The sequence below is a fragment of the Sciurus vulgaris genome, assembly GCF_902686455.1.
Source record: "Sciurus vulgaris genome assembly, chromosome: 10".
NCBI lineage: Eukaryota > Metazoa > Chordata > Mammalia > Rodentia > Sciuridae > Sciurus > Sciurus vulgaris.
In genome coordinates this window covers 10,272,448-10,291,967 of record NC_136470.1, presented here as the reverse complement: position 1 = coordinate 10,291,967, position 19,520 = coordinate 10,272,448, and the positions used below count along the sequence as shown (strand labels likewise).

General features: G+C 45.5%; 1 long non-coding RNA gene across 1 annotated transcript; it reads left to right on the top strand.

Annotated features, from left to right (window-relative positions):
- The first annotated feature begins 1,823 nt into the window (after positions 1-1,823).
- LOC306670282 lies at positions 1,824-10,312 on the top strand. Its single transcript, XR_013766371.1, has 4 exons — positions 1,824-1,917; positions 3,900-4,006; positions 6,970-7,591; positions 9,483-10,312. It is a non-coding gene; the product is annotated as an uncharacterized lncRNA (long non-coding RNA).
- Positions 10,313-19,520: the final 9,208 nt, after the last annotated feature.

The following is a 19,520-nucleotide window of genomic DNA, read 5'->3' as shown; positions in this document are numbered from 1 at the left end:
GCTCAAAGGAGGAACAAGATAAAATGAACAGTGTAGGTATTGGGAATCATACAGTTTTGTATTGCCACCAAATAACACCTGAAGTCATAGTATAAATTTAGACTTCAGGTTCATTGTTAATGAGAAGGGTTATAAGTATGCATTTCAAGTAGTCTAGTGAATTTTTACCAGATCTGATCAACTTCCCTGTGTTGTTATGGAGTAATGTGACCGTGGAGAAGCTGGTCCGTCATGGAGAAGCTTGTCCGTCATGGGAAAGCTGGTCCGTTCTGGGGAAGCTGGTCCGTCCTGGGGTTCAGAGGCAAGCAAGCTCAGTCTTTTCCTTTTGCTCCCTGCATGGCAGGATAGTGTCACCGCCAGTCACTGTTTTTACTGATAATCCTAAATCCATCATTCATCTTGTGAGAACTGATTAAAGTAGGACGAGATGATCTAATCCACAGGTCACCTCATGCAGTTCGATTGCTCCTGGTCACTCTGCCCAGGTGGGGCTGGTCATCAGTCCAAGTTGTGCAACTCCCTCAAGAGGCTCTGTATCCTGTACGAGAAGGACTCTGAGGGAGCATGAGCACCTTTATGTTAAGTAGCAGTAAGTTAGGGTCCCAGGGCTGCCCCAACCCAGCACCACCAACTGGGTGGAGTGAGCAGCAAGAGGTCCAAGATATGGCATCATGAGGGCTGGTTCTTTCTGAGGGCTCTGGGATGAATCTGCTCCAGGCCTTCCTCCCAGCTTCTGGGGGTTGCTGATGGTCACTGAAATCTGCCTTCACGTGGTGTTGTGTGTGTGTATGTGAGTGAGTGTGTGTGTGCATGCAACATTCCCCTTTCTAAGGACACCAGTGATTGAATTCCTAATAATCTAATTTTAACTGGACTCCTGCACATAGCTTACCTCTAAAGAAGGTCACATTTTGAGGTACTGGGGTTTGAAACTTCAACAAGTCATTTTGTGAGGGGAACACCATTCAACTCAGCAATCAGTACAGCTAGTCTTTTGCTTTTTAGATAAAGATAATAGACATAGAAGTTCTAGTGGGTTCTTCTGGCGTCCCAGAGGATGACAATCCATGTACCTGAGGTGGGAGATGTACTTTTTTTGGAGACCACTGGCTCCTCGGTGGTCCCTCTTCTTCCCCTGCAGAGTGTATGCAGAAGGGTAGCCTTCAAGCATCCCCCGGAGTTCTGCACATTGGTGTGACAAGGACTTCTGGCACCTCTACGGCTGATGGAGCACTGCAGGCCTTCTTTGCCTTGCTCCAAACCTCAGAAATAATGGTAAAGACACACAGACTAAATGAGGATGTAACTACTCAAAAGCAAGGAGGAGAACAGTTTGGTTTTTCTTCTAAAAGTTAAACATAGAATTACCACATGACCCAGCTATTCCACCTGTAGGTATCCCAAATAATTGAAAATACATTCAAATAAAAGTTTACATATGAATATTTATAATAGCACTATTCCCAATAGCCAGAAGGTGAGACAATCCAAATGTTCATAAATGGATGGATAAACAAAGTGTGGTACGCCCACGGGTGAAATGTCACTCAGCTATGAGAGGTAACGTCACACGGTTGAATCTGTAACATCACATGAAGTGAGAGAAGCTAGACACAAAGGTCACATGTTGTGTGACTTCATTTCACAAAATGCTCAGGAAGAGAAAGTGGCTGCTGGTTGCCAAGAGCTGGGGTAGGAAAAGTGGGCAGGGACCGTGTAATGGGCCAGGCTTTCCTTTGAGCTGATGAAGATATTTTGGAACTAGACAGAGGTGTTAGCTGCACAAAGTTGTGGATGTACTAAAATGCCACTAAATTGTAGGCTTTAAAATGGGTAATTTTAACTTATATTTTACCTCAACTTAAAAAATAAGCAAGCAGTGGGAGAAGATTGGGGACCAGAGACGGTGAGTCCTGGGTAAGCGTACAGGGCTCCTTAGCGCAGAGGGGACGCTGCAGTGAGGAGGATTCAGACTTGAGGGTACTAGTGGGTGCGGGGTCCCTGCAGACAGCTTGGGTGGCCTCCATCAGGTTGACCACGAGAAAGTCCTAGCAACAGCGTGGATTTTTCTTTTTAAATCACGTGGCTTGGTGGCGTCCGTGGTTCAGAGCTCACGGGCAATGTCACTGTACTAGTAACCACAATTTACAAGACCCTGTTGTGTCTTTCCTGCCTCATTTCCAGATCTTCAAATCTTGTATTTTCTGTTCCTCCTGCTTTCTCTGGAATGCAGTTAATTGACTTGGAATGACTGTAATCTCCGGTGGAGAATAACATGCTTACTGGGTAAATAGCTCCTTCTCAAAAGAGCTGCAAAAAAGCAGATTATGTGCAAATTCAGAGAATGCTTTTCTGTGCCAAGCTCTGTTGGATTTGAAAGGTCCTGTCAAATTTCAGATTCGCAGCTTGACATTTATATGGTTATTTATGTCACTTATTAACTGTGGTGTGTTTGCGGCAATCTAATTATGACTGCCCTCCTAGTTCAGCTTGTGAACAGTGAGTCGAGATTGCTTTGTGACAGGAGCTCACCCTGGGACGCCCCTCTGGAGTACATCTGGGAAGGACAGGGTCAGAGGGCTGATGGCCTTGTTCGCTTCCCTCTGTGACACTCTTGCCGCTTTTGCCCCATGCACACTGGTTGCTGGGCATTTCAGCAGCTCTGAGTCTAGGAGGAGGCTGGAGGATCTCTTGGCCAAGTGCAGGGGCTTGAATAGATTTTGTTTCTAGGAGATTTTGAGGCTCTGCAGAGGAAGTGCTGGGTTTTATTTTTTTAAGGTGGTTTAGAGAGCAGGACTGAATGGTGAATTGTGAAGAGCCAATATCCTGCTTTGGGAGAAATTTGTTCTAATTTTTGACATTCTGCCTCTAAACAAAGACCTCGAGTTGTGATTCCTAGCTCTGCGCCTGCGTTGAGAAGGAAATGCTCTGTTCTGACAGGGACTGTCCTCTCGGAGGCAGGCCGGGAAGAAGATGAACTCACCTTCCAAAGCTTTGGGTTCAATGTTCCCCCCCCTCTGTCTGTCCCACCCTGTGGGGCTTTAGAGTGAAATGCATCCTCTCCTCTGAGAGGCCGTGTCAGGGAAGAACTCTTGGCTGAAAACCAACTCCACTGGGTTCCTCAGCTCCAGGTGAGCATCGTGGCCATCTTGGTACTTCCCGGGAGAACTAGAGAGTATCCAGGAAGCCTGTTTGAAAATAAGCACGGTGCCCAGCTACAAGGCACTTTGTAAAAGGTGCTGGCCTTTCCTGGTGGTTAGGATTGGCCTGTCTCACACCTCTGTGGTGTGACCCTCTCAGCCTTGGGAGCACCAAGGGACCTTAGGAAAGTGGAATTTCACTCACATTTTGTGATCATTTGACTTTTGCCAGCTTCTTGGAAAGTCACTTCTCCTGCTGGTTTCTACTGTTATAAAATTGAATTAAGGGTCAGTGGCCATTCACCCTTCCCCAGACCATCTTCAGTGCTTTTCTGAAGTGAGACTGTCATTTACCAGGGATCTGTTTCTTTGCAACTGGGTGAAATTTTTACCCAGGCTGCTGGACGCAGTAACCATACATCCAGAGTTTGTGTGACTTCAGATGTGCCCCACCGCTGGTGTGCTGCGAGGCAGAAGAGTTGCTAAGGAGGGAAAGGCGAGATGAGGGTCCGGAGAATGCCCACACGGAGATGGGAATTTCTTCTGGTACTGGGGATTGAGCTCAGGGTGCTCTGTCACTGAGCTACAGTATGTCCCCAGTCCTTTTGATTGTTTATTTCGAGACAAGGTCTTGCTGGTTGCTGGAACTGGCCTTGAATTTGCAATCCTCCTGCCTCAGCCTCTTGAGTTGCTGGGATTACAGGCGTGTGCCAGTGTACCCGGCTGTTCAAGTGGTTTTTTTTTTTTTTTTTTTGGCAGAGTTGCAGAATTGATTCAGTGGAAGAGGGAAGGAGGTCTTTATGTCAAATGGTGCTGGAGCTATTGATACCTTCCAGCCAAAAATGAAACTCAGCCTTCACACATATGTAAATAAACAACTCAAAATGCATCACGGAGTTAAACTTAGAATGTAAAAAGTAAAATATTGAACCTTTAGGAGAAAAGTATGGGGACTCATGAATTGATGATGAATTCCTGGACTTGATACCAAAAGCAGGATCCAGAAAAGAAAAAGGAAATCTATTTATTTATTTGTGGTACTGGAGACTGAACCCAGGGGGGCTCTATCTCTGATCTATATCCCCAGCTTTTTAAATTTAAAAATTTTAGGACAGGGTCTCACTAAATTGCCCAGGCTGGCCTCTAAATTGCCATCCTGCTGCCTCAGCCTTCTGAGTTGATGGGATTCTAGGCCTGTGTCACTGCATCTTAAATTAGTAAATTTTATCCCTTTCAAATGATAACTTTTGCTTTGAGGAAGACCCTGCAGGAAGAATGAACACAAGGTACCACCTGGGAGAAAATATTTGCAAACCTGTTTAATAAAGGACTTGTCTCTGAAACAAAGAACTCTTGAAATACAATAGTTAAAAAAAAAAAATTCCCTAAACAAACAAATGAACAAAACTCAAAAAATAAACAATTCAATTAGAAAATTGGGCCAAGATATGAGCAGAAATTTGGTTGAAGGGAATATGCTGAAGGTGAATGGACTCATGAAAAGGTGCTCAACATGATTAGTCATTAGGGAAATGTAAATTAAAACCACAATGTGCTGTCACTAGGCACCCATCAGAAGGACTGAGATGCCACCCGAGGTGGGCTCGGTGGCTATAGACCCAGCTGCTCCAGAGGCTGAGGTGGGAGGATGGCTTGAGCCTAGGAGTTCAAGGCCAGCTTGAGCAACATGATGAGACCCAGTTTCCATAAAGCCAAACCCAAACAAAACAACATCTCAAACAAAACCAAACAAAAAAGCAGTGGTGACGCCAGGTACAGACAGTGATGCTGAGCAATTGGATCATTCACATGGTTTTTAGTTGGTTCATTTTTTTGTCATGCTGGGGATTGAACCTGAGGTTTTGTGCGTGCGAGGCAAGCACTCTACCAACTGAGCTACATCCCCAGCTGTGATCACTCCCATGTTGCTGATGGAAATATACAATGGGACAGCTGCTCCGCAAGAGTATGACAATTTCCCCTAAATTGTCAACTTAAACTTAACATGCTGGGTTTTACATGTGCTCACCACATGACCAGCAATTGCGCCCTTGAACATTTATCCCAGAGAAATGAAAACTCACGTACACACACACACGCACACACACACCTCTACAAAACCGTTCTAGCAGTTCTATTAATAAAAACCCCAAACTGGGGATAATGGAAGTGTCTTTCTATGAGTGAATTGTAAAGAGACAGAGGTCCACGTGCCCCGAAGTCATTTTCCTGGTTGCGATGAGCACCGCAGTTACACAAGAAGATGCAATTTTTAGGGGAAAGGGAGGAATGAATCTTCCTATATTAATTTTTGCAACTGCATTTGAACCTAAAATTATTACATTAAATTTTTAAATAAAACTATGAATATATATATTTTTAAAAGGTGAGAAGTGGGGGCAGCGGCAGCAGCACTGGGCTCTGCAAAGCCCTCGGGGAGCGGGGGGGGGGGCGCTTTGGGTGACAAGTACTGCTTCTTACCCTAGGACCCAGCAATTGTGCCACTTGGTACTTAGCCAAATGAGCTTAAAGCACATCCACACAAACCCCACGTCCACACAAAACCCTGCACACAGATGTTTACAGCAGCGTTATTCGTAACTGCCCACATTTGGAAGTGACCAATATGTCCTTCAGCAGTTGAGTGGTTGAACTGTGGAACAACAACCAGACAGTGGAATATTATTCAGCATTAAAAATAAATGAACTATGGAGCCACAAAAAGACTCGGTAAAACCTTAATGCATATTGCTAAGTGAGGGGAACCCATCTGAAAAGCATGCTTTGCCATCCCAACGACATGACATTCTGGAAACTTCGGAACTGGTGGCAGGATCAGGAGTTGCCAGGGGTTGGGTGAGCATGTGGAGGTGAGTAGGTGGAACACACAGGATTCTGTGGGCAGTGGCACTGCTGTAGCACTATCATGGTGGACACACGTTATGCATCTGTACAAACATGTAGCCCACGCCACACCAAGAGCGAGTCCCAGTGGGAACCGTGGGCTTTGGCAGATAAGGATGGGCCACGGGCTGTGACAAAAGCGCCGCTCTGCACAGGCTGCTGACCACGTGGGAGGCTGCGCATGGGTAGGAATGAGGCTGAGAACGCTCTGTACCTGCCACTCAGTTTTGCTGTGAACCTAAAACTGCTCTAAAAAAGAAAGTGCATTTAGAAAATAACACGAGCAACCTTTATGAATAATAGCGTCCCACATTCGAGGTGCTTTCAAGAACGTTTTCTCTTTGAAGCCTCATCACCGTCCTCTGGCTGGGTGGAGGGTGTAAACTGGCAAGTGCTATGTCCAGGGTCCTGGTGGCTTGGGATGTGCTCTGCAGGATCTCATTCCCTGCAGCCTGGGGGACGCCTCTCCTCTGAGGGTAGGATGGTGTAAGAAGGCTTGCAGTACAGGGGATGTTGTTGTTCAGGCTTCAGTCCAAGCAAGATGAGTGGAGACAGGGAAGAAGGGTGTGTGGTCCAGGAGGAGGATCGGGGTGGAGAAGCAATAGGGGAAGCTGGGATATCTTCCTGCATTGGATGTCACTGCTTAGGACATTAGTGGTTCAGCACTGAATGGTCAGGACAAAGAAAGAAGAAGGGGGGAGCAGGCAAGGAACATGCATGGGGTCCAAAATGGGACATTTTGAATCTCAAGATGGAAGGGGTAAAAGGCTGAAATGTGGAATGGATCCAGTAATCAACCCAAAGGGTTGATTTACTTTGAGGCCTAATATGTAGCCAGGAAACTGGAGAGAACAGGGTGGGAGGGATTGCTTTTCCTTCACTACCTCATATATTATGGCTTCTTGGGTTTTCCATCTCTTTTCAGGCACTAGTTTTGGGCACACGGTGGAGTTGGGTGCACACCAGGCCTTCCTGCTGCTGACCTTGGTGGAGAAAGCTGTCTCCCCCTTGTGGTCTCCTGGGGGAACTGCTTGCCCTCGTTGGTCAAGGAGGGAGCTGGGGCCCTTGGAGACCTGGGACCTCCTTGGTGCTTCCCAGAAGGACTGGGACGTGGAGCCCTGGCTGGGCTCTTTCCTCCCAATGAACCCAGAGGTTACCTGAAATGGGAGGAAGTGAAAGAGAAGAAAACAAAACAACTCTAGATGAAGCCGAGGATTCCAGAGCCTCATGGAGTACCTCGGGTGCCATCTTGATGAAAGGAGGAACCAAATGTTTGAAAGAGCCGGGCAAAGAGTGTGTTGGCCTGAGTCCTCCTCTTGGTGCGCTGCACCCCTCCCATCCGAGAAGACCAGCGACATCCCGTCTCCCCGCAGCGTGGCAGCGGATTCCCACGCCTCTGCAGACTAGCGATGTTTCTGTTGGGGACTATCATGGAGAAGAGAGAAGGCCGTGGTGCTCCTTACCCGCAGCTGGGAAGGCTCCAATCTCTTTGATGTCATTGAGGTCTGGTGTGGTGGCCAGGTGTTGGCTTGGGCCATGTCCCACAGGTAGCCACGGGCCCAGCATTTCTGCCTATGGGAAGTGCTGCCCATAGCTGGCCTCACCCTTACTGATGACAGGTCCAGAAGTTATGAAAGGAGGGAAAGTGTTGGTGCTTGGCACGGAGGGCAGCAGGAGGAACAGCCCTATTTGCAACTAGAAGGAGCTGGGTGAGATGCCCCTGAGAGCAGGCCCAGCCTCCCCAGCTGTGTTTGGGGAGCTCTGAACGACTGTGGTGCAGGGGCCCAGGCCTGCCCTCCTCCCCTGCTGGCAGTGGACTCCTGGAGGGCAGGCCAGGCCTCCTCCACTGGGCTCTCTCCAGCAACGCAAAGATGGCTCAGCCCTTTGGTGTCCCGGCCCGCAGGACTTCAATGGGGACCTGGAGGGGGAAGCGGGGACTGGGAGAGACAAGAGACACGAGAAATGGAGACAAGACAAAAGCCTGATCAAGTCTCGTTTATTAGGGGAATAAACACAGTTAATATAAAGTAAAAAACCAATCAGGGGAAAGCATGCGAAGGCAAGACTAGTCTCGTGCCAGAACTCGAATAAGGAAGTGTAGTTGGCCAATCATGAAGCACCACGCAATCTAGTCTGATGCACCTGGTATAGTCTGACAGCTGTGTGTGCAGGGCGAGGCATGCCCCGCCAGCATCTGGCAGGCGCCATCTTAGCTCAGCATGAGGTGAGGCAGGGGGCGTGGCCTGCCGGCTCCACCCGCTGCCTTTAATCCCAGACGAAGGTGTTTCAAAAAACCTAGTCCATTTATTTTTGGAATTTCTGATTTCGTTTTATTGTTACCATTGTGTTTTGAAAGTTTACAGAACAGTTGTGGCAATACTGCAATGGCCACCTGTCAGCCCTTGACCTTCATTTACCAATGGTTAACATTGCCACATGGGTTTTAGCTCTCTTCTCATGGGTATTGATTGTTGTTTATAGAAACATTTGACAATAAGCCACTGACACCATGATCCTTCACCCCCTAAATACTACGAATAAGGACATGCATTTTCATAATCAATATCTAATCATTAAATTCACATTTACTATGACTACAATCTTAATATGTTCTGTATAGCCCAGATGAAAATTTTACTAATGTCCCCCAAATGTCCTTTATGGTAATTTTCTTTTCTGATCCCAAGTTAAATGCTTTTATCCTTAGTGTCAACAGTTGTTGAACAGACACACACACACACACACACTCAAGTTTGGTTCCATTGTTGAGTGTGCTCCCTATAAGATGATGTTAATTTATTTACTCTTTTGGTGACAAGCTGCTTCCCCCTTCTGGGACTTTCTAAGCACTCTAGAGACTCAATTCCAGGTACCAGGAGTCGGAGCTTGGAGGGTCTCTCCCATCTTGTGGGTGGGAAGGAAGACGGATTCCAACAGGAGGGGAGCACGGGCCTGCTCTGGGAACATTTGTTCTGTATTTACTCGCATGCACTTATCAGAACCAAAGGCGACCACAGAGGTCATAGGCTGCTCTACCCTCCTCCTCTTTGTCAGAGAAGAAGCCCGGAGCTGGGGGAGGTGGAGCGACTTTGCCATGCAGGGCTCATGCTGATATTGTTTCAGCTGTCCAGCTGTTTTATAGAAGCCCAAGTTTGGGGAGAAGGGGACACAGGGACAAAGGCAGGAGCATTCTCTGGACTGAATGAGAAGCCACCTGGGGCAGTCACTGGGCCAGCCAGCTGCGGTGGAGGCCTGTGAGGTGTAGCCCAGGGGGTGGGTGTCCGGCTTGCCAGCGGGTAGGAGGTGAGGGGGTGTTGAGGTGGTCCCTGGTCCTGGGGGGCTTTTGTGGAGGCACCAAGGCAGGCCCTGGTCCCAGAGGCTGTCCCAGTTCCTCCCGGCCCTGTTTGCATGTTCTACTTTGCTTGGCTTTCTTTCTAGGACTGGAGTCCGCTGGGAGGAGTTTGCCAGAATCTGCTCTTCTCACTGTCAAACTCGCCAAGGGACACAGACAGGAGACAGATGCTCTGCATGAACAGGACAGCACACTTAGACCCAGCTCACTTCATACCACGTGGACCTTACAGGACTGAATCATTAGACAAAAGTCCTGTGCCAACACGTAGGAGCTTTCTGCCAAGAACCCCTATGCTGCAGGTTTTGGGGTTCAATCATTTGCCTGAGTGATGGGGATCCTGCCCACTGAGAGTACAGCACCATGTGACAGAGTGCTGGGGCTCCGTGCCTCCTGAAGTTCTGGAGGGGAGGCCATCCAAGTCGCGTCTGTTTTGGAGATTAGGAGAGACACACAAGGCCAACTATTGTGTTCCTGCCTCTTCTGTGGCTCCCGATGGTCCAGGCAAAGCAGGGACAGCTGAGCGTTAACATGTGGTGGACGGGACTCGGCCTTCTGTGGAAAGATCCTTGTCTTGACCAATACTTGAACACCAGTTTCAGAGGTGAGTTTGGGCAGTCGATCAGCCGGAACCCCTTCTTAAGGATAGATTTCCTCTCAACCCACCAGCACGGGATGGTTTATTTATTATGGAGAAGAATGAGTAGCATGTAGTAGAATCAGCAGGTTAAGTCATCTTACACCACCCGGCTGGATTTTCTTGTCTTCATTTCCAACCACAAACAACATAAACAGATTATTAACATTTACTGAGTGTTTACTACATCCCAGCCACTGTTCTAAGTGCTGCACCTATCCGTTTCTTTAATCCTCACCACAATCCTAGGAGATAAGTTCCATTCTACAGATGAGGAAACTGAGGCTGAGGGAAGCTAGTAACCAGGCTAAAGTCACACAATAACTATGTGGCAAAATCATGTTCCAAATATATAGTCTGGTGCCCAGGCACGTGCTATTCATAACTTTTTTTCTTTTTCTTTTTTTCTTTTTTTGGTAACGAATCCACTGTTTTTTTCTAAGCCTGTGTGTGTTGGAGCTGGGGGTAGGTCGGGTCCTAGGCAATTTTCTTGTATGTGGATCTGATATGAGTTTACCCACTCCCTAAGCCATTGTGCAGCAGGAGCAGATATGCTGTGTTGTTGAGCCCCAGTAGGCGACTTGACCTTGGGGTGGGGTGTTGGCATATCTGGAGGAAGAAGAGAGTGGTAGGCAGCCTCCAAGACGCCCCCAGTGATTCCCCAGTGCATCCTGGTATTTAGGCTGCTGTGTAATTCTCTGATTTTCTCTCTCATTCTTTTTTTTTTTTTTACCTTGCGGTACTGGGTGTGGAACCCAGGACCTCATGGATGGCAGGCCAGTGCTCTGCCACTGAGCAGCAGCCCTTCCCTTCTTATTTTATTTTGAAACAGGATCTTGCTAAGTTTTCCAGGCTACCCTTGAACTTGTGATTCTCCTGCCTGAAAAGCTAAGATTACTTTCATGCTCCAATACACCTGCTAAGTCTCTCTTCTTGAGCGTGAGCTAGTCTTACTGACTCACTTCTAACTGATGGAACAGGGCTGAGTGATGGGATGTCACTCTGAGGCAGTGTTACAACAGGACTGTGACTTCCACCCTGGGTGCTCTGTCTCTTGTGTGGCTCAGCCCTGAGGAATGCAGCTGCTCTGTTTGATGTAGCCATGTGGAGAGATCCTCCTGGTGAGGGGGGCTAGCCAACAAATGAATGAGTAAGAGGGAAACTGACCCCAGAAAGCCTTCAGATGAACTCGCAGCCCTGACCAATCTGATCGCAACTTCACGAGCAGTCTTGATCCAGAGTTGAGTTTGGCGATTCCTCCTTATGTGCATTTGTTAACTAGTAGGAGCAGCACCTGGGACCATCTCTTCCTTCAGGTGTGCCTGGCATGCTCCATTGGGTCAAGCCTCAGCTAATCCACAGGTCTTCACCAGCTGCCACTGGTAGTTCTCGAGCGTATTCTGAATGTATAGATGTTGCCGAGGTCCAAGGGAGAGCAAATCTATCTAGGCGAGGTTAAGATTTAACATCATCTCAAACATCTTAGGGACTTTTAACAGTAAAGATTTATATATTTCTTGCTTATGTAAGATTTCCATTGTGGGTTAACCTGTTGCGTTTCTCATGTCCTGACTCGAGGAGCCAGGTGTGGGGACAGCCATCATTTGAAATGCTGACAGTCACCAAGGCAGTGGATAAGAAAGAGTAGCAAATCCCGTGTAGGTTATTAAATGCTCAGGCTGGAAGTTCCACATGTCATTTCTTCTGCCATTTCATGGGTCAATGCAAATCACACGGTCACATTGCTTTCTTTTCTGTTTCATTGGCCTACACATGTCATGGGGTCAACCCCTACTTTTTGCATAAGAGGCCAATAATTCTATCAGGGGCCCAAGAGAAGGGGCCCAGGAAAATCTGTGAGGCAGAAGGGATGACTCTCACGCCATGAATATATAAAAATTGAACGTAAGTGGGTTATTTATTCTCTGATTACCTTTTGGTAGGCAGATTCTGAGAGAAAGAAAGTTCTCATTTGACATTCTTCTTGGGGAATGTCGGGCCTCCCATCACCAGCCCCAGACCTCTGCAGGGTCTTCCCTGTCCTTCTACCAACTCATAATCAGCATTAACTGGGAGAATCGTTTTCTTACTTCATCTTCACTTTTCTCTTTTGCTAAGTCAGGATGACAACCTTGAAAACCCTCCAGTCACCCTTTCCTGGTTCTCAGCACTGGGGCATTGTCCCCTCCATCTTTGCCTGTAGCATCTAGACTGATTGGTGTGAAGTCTGGGGAGTCACTTTGAGTGAAAGTGTCAATGAGTCCAAGCGGTGATTTCACAATGTGAATTACTTGGCTTCTTTCAAAGACAAGCCAGTTTGGCTTCATTTTTGGTTAACTGTTGCATCCTTTGATGTCACCTGGGTAGAAGAGAGTGATATTAAAAACAAATTATCTTTGTGCTCCATTAAAAAACCCATTTGATGCATTTTTTCATTATCTGAGACTGTACGTTTTAGATAATTTTCTAATGAACTGACTCCTTTCTTTCTCATTTGATCTAGCACTTCATGTATAAATCAATTAGAAAAACAATCTGAATTAGGAAAAGATATGTTTTTCACCTGGGAGGGCACCTTTCTGGAGTTTTGCACTTAACACTCTGTGATCACAACTGCCTGCAAGAAACTGGAAGTAGAGAAACTGCTGATAGTGGGACTACCGTACAAGGTTTCCTGGCAGGAAGAGAGGGCAGGGCTCACACCAACCTAAACGTCACGATGAACGAGCCTGCATGGATGCGTCATTTTATTGTCGAGCAGATATTCAGCCAGTCTATTTCCGTGTTCCTCTGATCCTGCAGAGAAGGCAGACGGGGAAGAATAAACATGGAGCCCTGTGCTCTGGGGACATCAGCTCCCATCCTCAGCGTTGCTTGATGGATGTTCTTATTTTGCCTGCACACAGGCTTCGTTTCCCAGTGCTAACTGAAATTCAAATAAGGATCTTTAATAGTCTTATGACAGTTTCATTTGGCAATAACTTTGTGTCTGTCAAGAATTTTATGTGTGTTCTTTAACTCGATTAATCTTAGTTGAATTTCAAAGCATCATAATTAAATTGTATCAAATTGTTTACTTTGAAAACCTTTTAAAAATGTCACTGGACTGGAATTAAATTCTATTAATTGGTACAGAGTGTCTGCAAAGGCAACATGAGTTACAATATGCAACCATTGCTAACACGAGAAGGCCAGAGTTGACATTAATGAAAGAACTGTAATAATTTACCATCTGTTTAATCAGCTGATGCTTCTCTGCATATCATAAAAGACTGGAAAGAAGCAGGCTATTCTCAGGTCATAAATGGTAATAATGCTGTTTCCAAGCAGAGGGTCTCAGTGGTTGGGTTGGGTCTTTATCACTTTCTTCTTTTAAGGATTTTGATCTCTCTCTCTCTCTTTCTCTCTTTCTCCCTCTCTCTCTCTCTCTCTCTCACACACAACACACACACACACACACACACACACACACACACAATCTCCACATTTTCCAACGGGTGGACTATTTTAACTATTTCCATTTAACAAGTCAACATGTTTAACTAAAAATGCAAGTTTAATATCATTGGCCCGTTCACAAAGATAATGAAAGGATTTATAAGGAGCATAATTTCATGGAGATTATGGGTTATAGGGAGCTTATATTAGGATATAGGCTTAAAGTCAGCTGGATGACCATGATCTTCCCTCAGTTCTATTGATGCATCACCATGACTGAATAAACAGTTTCACAAGGACATCATTTCAGAAGTTCCAATTTAAGACTCTTCAGGGATGGGAGGCTTTGCCTGTGACTTCTGCCTTCCTGGCCTTCATGGGATAGATTAGCTCTGATGAGTAGCCCATTATAAAGCTCAATCTTGTTATGACTCAGTTAAAAAAATCTTCAGTTACTGTTATGGTTTGGATGTGAGGTGTCCCCCAAAGCTCACATGTGAGACAATGCAGAAAGGTGCAGAGGAGAAATGATTGGGTTGTAAATCTTAACCCAATCAGTGAATTAATCCTTGCTGGGATTAAGCAAAGCGGTAGGCTCTGGCTGGAGGAGGTGGGAATTGGGGCGTGGCTAAGGGGTATATATTTTGTATCTGGAGAGTGGAGTCTCTCTGCTTCCTGAAATCATGTGAGCTGCTTCCCTCTGCCACACTCTTCCGCCATGTTCAGCTTCACCTCAAGTCCCAGGAATGGAGCCAGTCTTCTCTGGACTAAGACCTCTGACACCGTGAGCCCTCAGATAAACTTTTCCTCCTTTAAATTGTTCTGGTCAGGTCCTTTTAGTCACTGCAACACAAATAGCTCAGACAGTTACTCCTCAGGCTTCTAAGCCTTTGGTCATCCATAATTTGCTGTCACCTCCCCTTTCCTCTTATCCTCATTGGTTATTCCCCTCTCCTACTATTTCCTCTGCTTGGAAAACCCCCTCCCAATTTTGTCTAGCAGCTCTGGAGGCAGTGAGTCTGTATCACTCCTGGCACAGCTAGCTCATGGTGGCCATGATCTCCTCAGAGATACTTGCCAATGAATGAATACCTATTTACTTCAATTTCTACCCATTTCCAACAAGACCCACATTAAATGATAACACTTTGAAGACTTCTCTACTTCCTTTATGTGAACTCAATCTCCAGACACTGCCCTGTTCATTGCTTGGTTATAGCATTTTCTACGCACACGCATTCTCTGCTGATGATCTCTGCTCATCCATCTTTAAAAACAGAACTCCCTTCACTTCCCATCCAAAAAAATCACCAGCCAACCTGAAATCTATCCCATACATTTGCTTCTTCTCCTTTTACAAATAACAATAGGTCCTTTTTTCCTGCCAAACTTTGTTCTCTCCGCTGGTGGTCTGGAACCCACCGGTTCTCCTTTTCATAAGATCTGTATTTCCTCTCTCCTCTAGAGTCAACCTATCCATCTCCTTCTCTTTACAGGCTCATCATCTTAAGAATTCAAATATGTTCTAATATCTCTCTTCTTTGACAATAATCTCTATTGATGGTACATCCTTTGTGAATTACTGTCATATTCTCTCTTTTCCATTTTACAGCAAAACTTCTTGAGTTGTTCATAGTACCTGTCTCTACTTCATCTTCTGTTCTCTCCTCATTCCTTTTAGATTGAATTTATAATCCCATTACTTCACTGAGGTTGTTCCCATGAAGGTCCCCAGATTAACCTCCACATTGTCAAATCCTATGTTCATTTTTATGTTTCTATTTATGATTTTCCTCCTATTGAAACATTCTCTTATGTTGGCTTCTGAAATACCACATTCATCTTTATTTCTACCTCTTTTATTTCTTACCAGTAATGGAGATAAAATGAATCATAAAAATTTTCACTTAATCTAAGTAAGGAAGTAAAAGATGGGAAAGGGAATACAGATTAGAAAGCACAAAATAGAAGACAAACAGGAAGATGGCAAACTGAAATTCTGCACATGGGCTATTAAATTAAATTAAATATAAATAATCTAAACATCCCAATTAAAAGGAAGGGATCATCAACTGGTTAAAAATGCAAGAACTCATTATATGTTGCCTACAAGAAACTCTGTATACAAAGAAGCACAAACAGTTTAAAAGTAAAAGAATGGAAAATATATACTCTGCTAGCAGTAATCCACAGAAAGTTGAATTGGCTATATTAATATCAGACAAAGTGACTTTTGAGCAAGGAATAAGGAGTAGGATAAAGAGGAAGAGTTTATAATGATAAAGATTTCAACCTAAAAAAAGGATAAAACAATTTTAAATGTATATTCCCCAATAGCGGTGCTTCAAAAACTATGAAGCAAAAACAACCAAAAAGAGAATGATAGATCTGCAGTTATAGTTAGTGATATCAATGCAACTTTCTGATAATTGATAGGAGAAAATCAATAAGCATATAGAAGACTTGAGCAACATACCAGCAAGATGATATAATTGACATTTACAGAAATCTCCTCACAACAACAGAATACTCTTTATTTGAATGTGGAATGTTCGTTAAGATAGATCTATGCTGGGGCATAAAATGAGTCTGTACAATCTAAAAGAAATGTAATCACGTGGAAGGTGTTCTTTGATGGTAATGGAATTAAACTAGAAATGTATGACAAAGATCACCCAGGGGAGCGTGCTGAGGGAGTGCAGATGTGGTCAAGGCTAAAACTATGGGAAAAACCAGTGTAGTTGTAGCAGAAAAGCTTTTCAAAGAAGGTCAATGAGGAAAGATCAAAGAATAAGAAGGAGAAGCACGAAACAGGAGTCATGGAGGCCAAAGGAACAGAGAATTCCAAGAATGAGCAACGTTAGATATGGAAGTGTCCAACAAGAGGAGAACTGAAACAAATCCTTTGGGTTTGGAGACATGGAGATTATTGGCAACCACAGGCAGAGAGCAGTTGATGGGAAATGAGGAAGTAGAGACAGTGATTATCTATTCCTCTTCCAGGCAAATCTCTTCCCTTTTTGGGAAAGTCAAGAACATGAAAGCGAAGGATTGGCAGGGGGGAGAACCAGGGTCAGAACAGGGGATATTTTTTCTTCTAGTTAATTAATTTGCTGTTGTTTTTGAAGATAAGGGAGATTTGGACACAGTTGTAGATGGAAGGTTAGGAGCTGGTGGTAAAGGACAGTTGAAGATAGAGGAAAGGGGTTACTTACTGGAATAAGATTCCTAAGGAATCTTGGAGGAATGGAAGGAAGGAATGGAGGTGTGACTAAGTGTGGAATCGGTTCTGAATACAGAGATGAGAGGTGACGACAATGTATGAATGAATAAAAACGTAGGTATATTCTAGATGGGGATGAAAATGGTTTACACAAAGCACCACCCTGGTGTCGACTTTTACTCTAATGCCGATGACTTGGCGTTTATCCCTGTCTGAGTTCTTGAGCTCCAGACTCAACTGCTAAGTGTCTCCTGGTTATGCAGCTCAGGTGTACTACGGCTTTGAAAACCAACTTTCATTCTCCCCAACAAGGTCCCCTCCTGTCTCCCTTGTCTTCTCTTTGTTTCCTCTTGGTTTAGGAACCCTGACTCAGCCCCGTGTGCTGCTGGTTCCAGTCTTAGGTCAAACGACAAGTTGGGCGTCCCTTGTCCAAGGCTGCAGAGCATAGGGTGGGCTGGTGGTGTGTGTGGGTTTGGGGTGGGGTCATGGAGATGGGTGTTGAGATGGTGGAGAAATCAAAGTCAGTCTATCCCAGAGTGTCACCAATTCACAGAAGAGAGAAAGTAGGTGATTCTAGGTAGAAAAACAGCAAAATGAGGTTCTTAGGGTTTGGAGGGTAGAAAGCAGGACTTGGAGAAAAGTCTTGAGCTAGTAAAGTGTTGGATGCAGACCCTTTCTGTGGAGTTTGAATTTGCACATGAGCTTGTAGGAAGTTACTAAAAGCAGCCACTGATGCAGACTCCCCACATGCGTTGGAACTTCCAACATTCTTCTGTACTTTATCCACAAAATGTGGACTCTCCCTTAAAGGTTCCTTTCCTTCCCTCACCTGCGACCCAGTGCTAGATCTTCTTCCTCTGCAGAGTCTCTCTACTATGGCCCCCAACTCAAAATCCTCCTTTTTCTTTCCCCTCTGTCTATATCCTTTGTACCTTCTGTTTCTAGTCAGCTTAGAAATGTCAAAAAATTAGATTTTCTCATAGTTTTCCTACTTTTGGCAGAGCTGACCTGGCTGGAGGCCAGTAGTAGCAATGTGTATAAAATGAAAAAAAGACATAGATGATTTTATATATCTATATATAGATATGTAATCATATATGTCTTTATATATATATAAAATTATGAAGAAAAGCAAAGATCCAACTTTGGAAAATAACTTCCCTAGGTTTATATTCAGGACCAAAATGTCAATTGCTGTTTATTTTCTCTGGGCCAGACATGGTGGCTACAAACTGCTTGGCTGTCCAGAGGTTTTCACAAGGTTCCCAGCCATGCCCCAGACCCCCTTCGGAGCTGATTTAATTAGGATAAATGATACCAGTGTTTTGGCCTGGAGACCACTCGCTATGGTCCATTTGCCTAACTGTGAGGCCAAGAATCACCATGCTGGGTCATGATTCCGCTCTTTCGCCCTTGCCAATTAACTTTGAATTTCATAAATGTTTCCTTGTGCAAGCCCACAGGAAAGTGTCCTCTTTCTTCATGAATCTTGCCACCTGGGATCACCTGTGGTTTTGAGACCAGAGTACGTACACCACTGTAAATGTAGCTCACGAGCTAGCCATCGCTCCTCTGTCTAACGTCCTCATGCTCATCAGCATTAAAGCTTCCATTTTGTGGTAGAGATGGCCACTTAGACATAGAAGAGTCTGGAGACAGGATCTCATCAGGATTCAGTTCAGATGGCAGCCACGTTCATTCCAGCATTGGCATGGGTGCTGGGCGTTTCTGTTCCAAACGGGCTCTCAGGCACGTTGGCCACTACCCCTAGTTGCTCTGCTTGGAGGTTAAACTGTACATTTCCCTCATGTTCTCATACTCAAGAAACATAAAAACCCCGTGGAGCATTTGCTGATAATGGCTCTTTCTGGCTGTTTTCTAGGTGTCCCTACAATCATGGAAGGGAGAGGAGGAGCTTTGACATGACAGGTGGCAAGGTCTGTCACTGAGGTCGGTGGGAAGTGGGCAAGGTGACCACACAGCCGACCACCCTTAGGCCACTTGGGAATGGCGGTCAACCCCAGAGACAGAGTGGCATGGAGAGATGTGCAGGGGAAGACTCTGGACATCACTAAGAGATCGCGATGTGCCACAGGGGACCTGGCGGGGCCGAGGCTACAGATGGCTTCCAGGTTGTATGGTTGGTAAGCAGTCGTTCCTTGATCTCTGTTACTTTGACTTGGGTGTTTCAGAGACAGACAGAAAGGCACTGTCCTGGGTCCCTAATCCCTTCTTCCCTGGAATTTCTCCTGGTAAAGGTTCTTAGTAGGTGTCACCCCCTCCAAGAGAAAGTTTTTGCAAGTAAAGGGGCTTTTCAGTTAGTCATCATGCTGTGGTACTGGTAGGGAGGCTGACACTCAGCCAGTCCCAAGACGGTGGCACCCACTGAGGAGTTACCCTGGGGGGGGTCTCCCTTTGAGAAACACACAGAACGCAAGGCCTTCCGGGGAGGATTCCACCCAGAGCCTGGACACACTCTGAGGCAGGGCTTCTTTAGGAATTTAAACATGGCACCCAGCCCCAGTCTTTGCCTGGTAGAAGGGTACTGTTCTTCAGAGCTCTCTGCTGTCGAAGAGAAGTTTTAGCCACTTGGCTTTCCAGGGGCTGACACTATTTCAGCATTATCCAGGAACACAAAGTGCCTGTGAAGTTTGAAAAGACTGTGGGCACAGGAAGGACAAACCCCCACAGGTGACAAGGTGACCCACCCTTTGTATTACCACAAATATTTGCAGTGAAGAAGTTGTCTTTCTTAAGAGCAGCAAGCTTTCCAACAGGATTCAAAATGAGATTGAGTTTAAAGGAATGGACAGAAAAGAGCTTGGG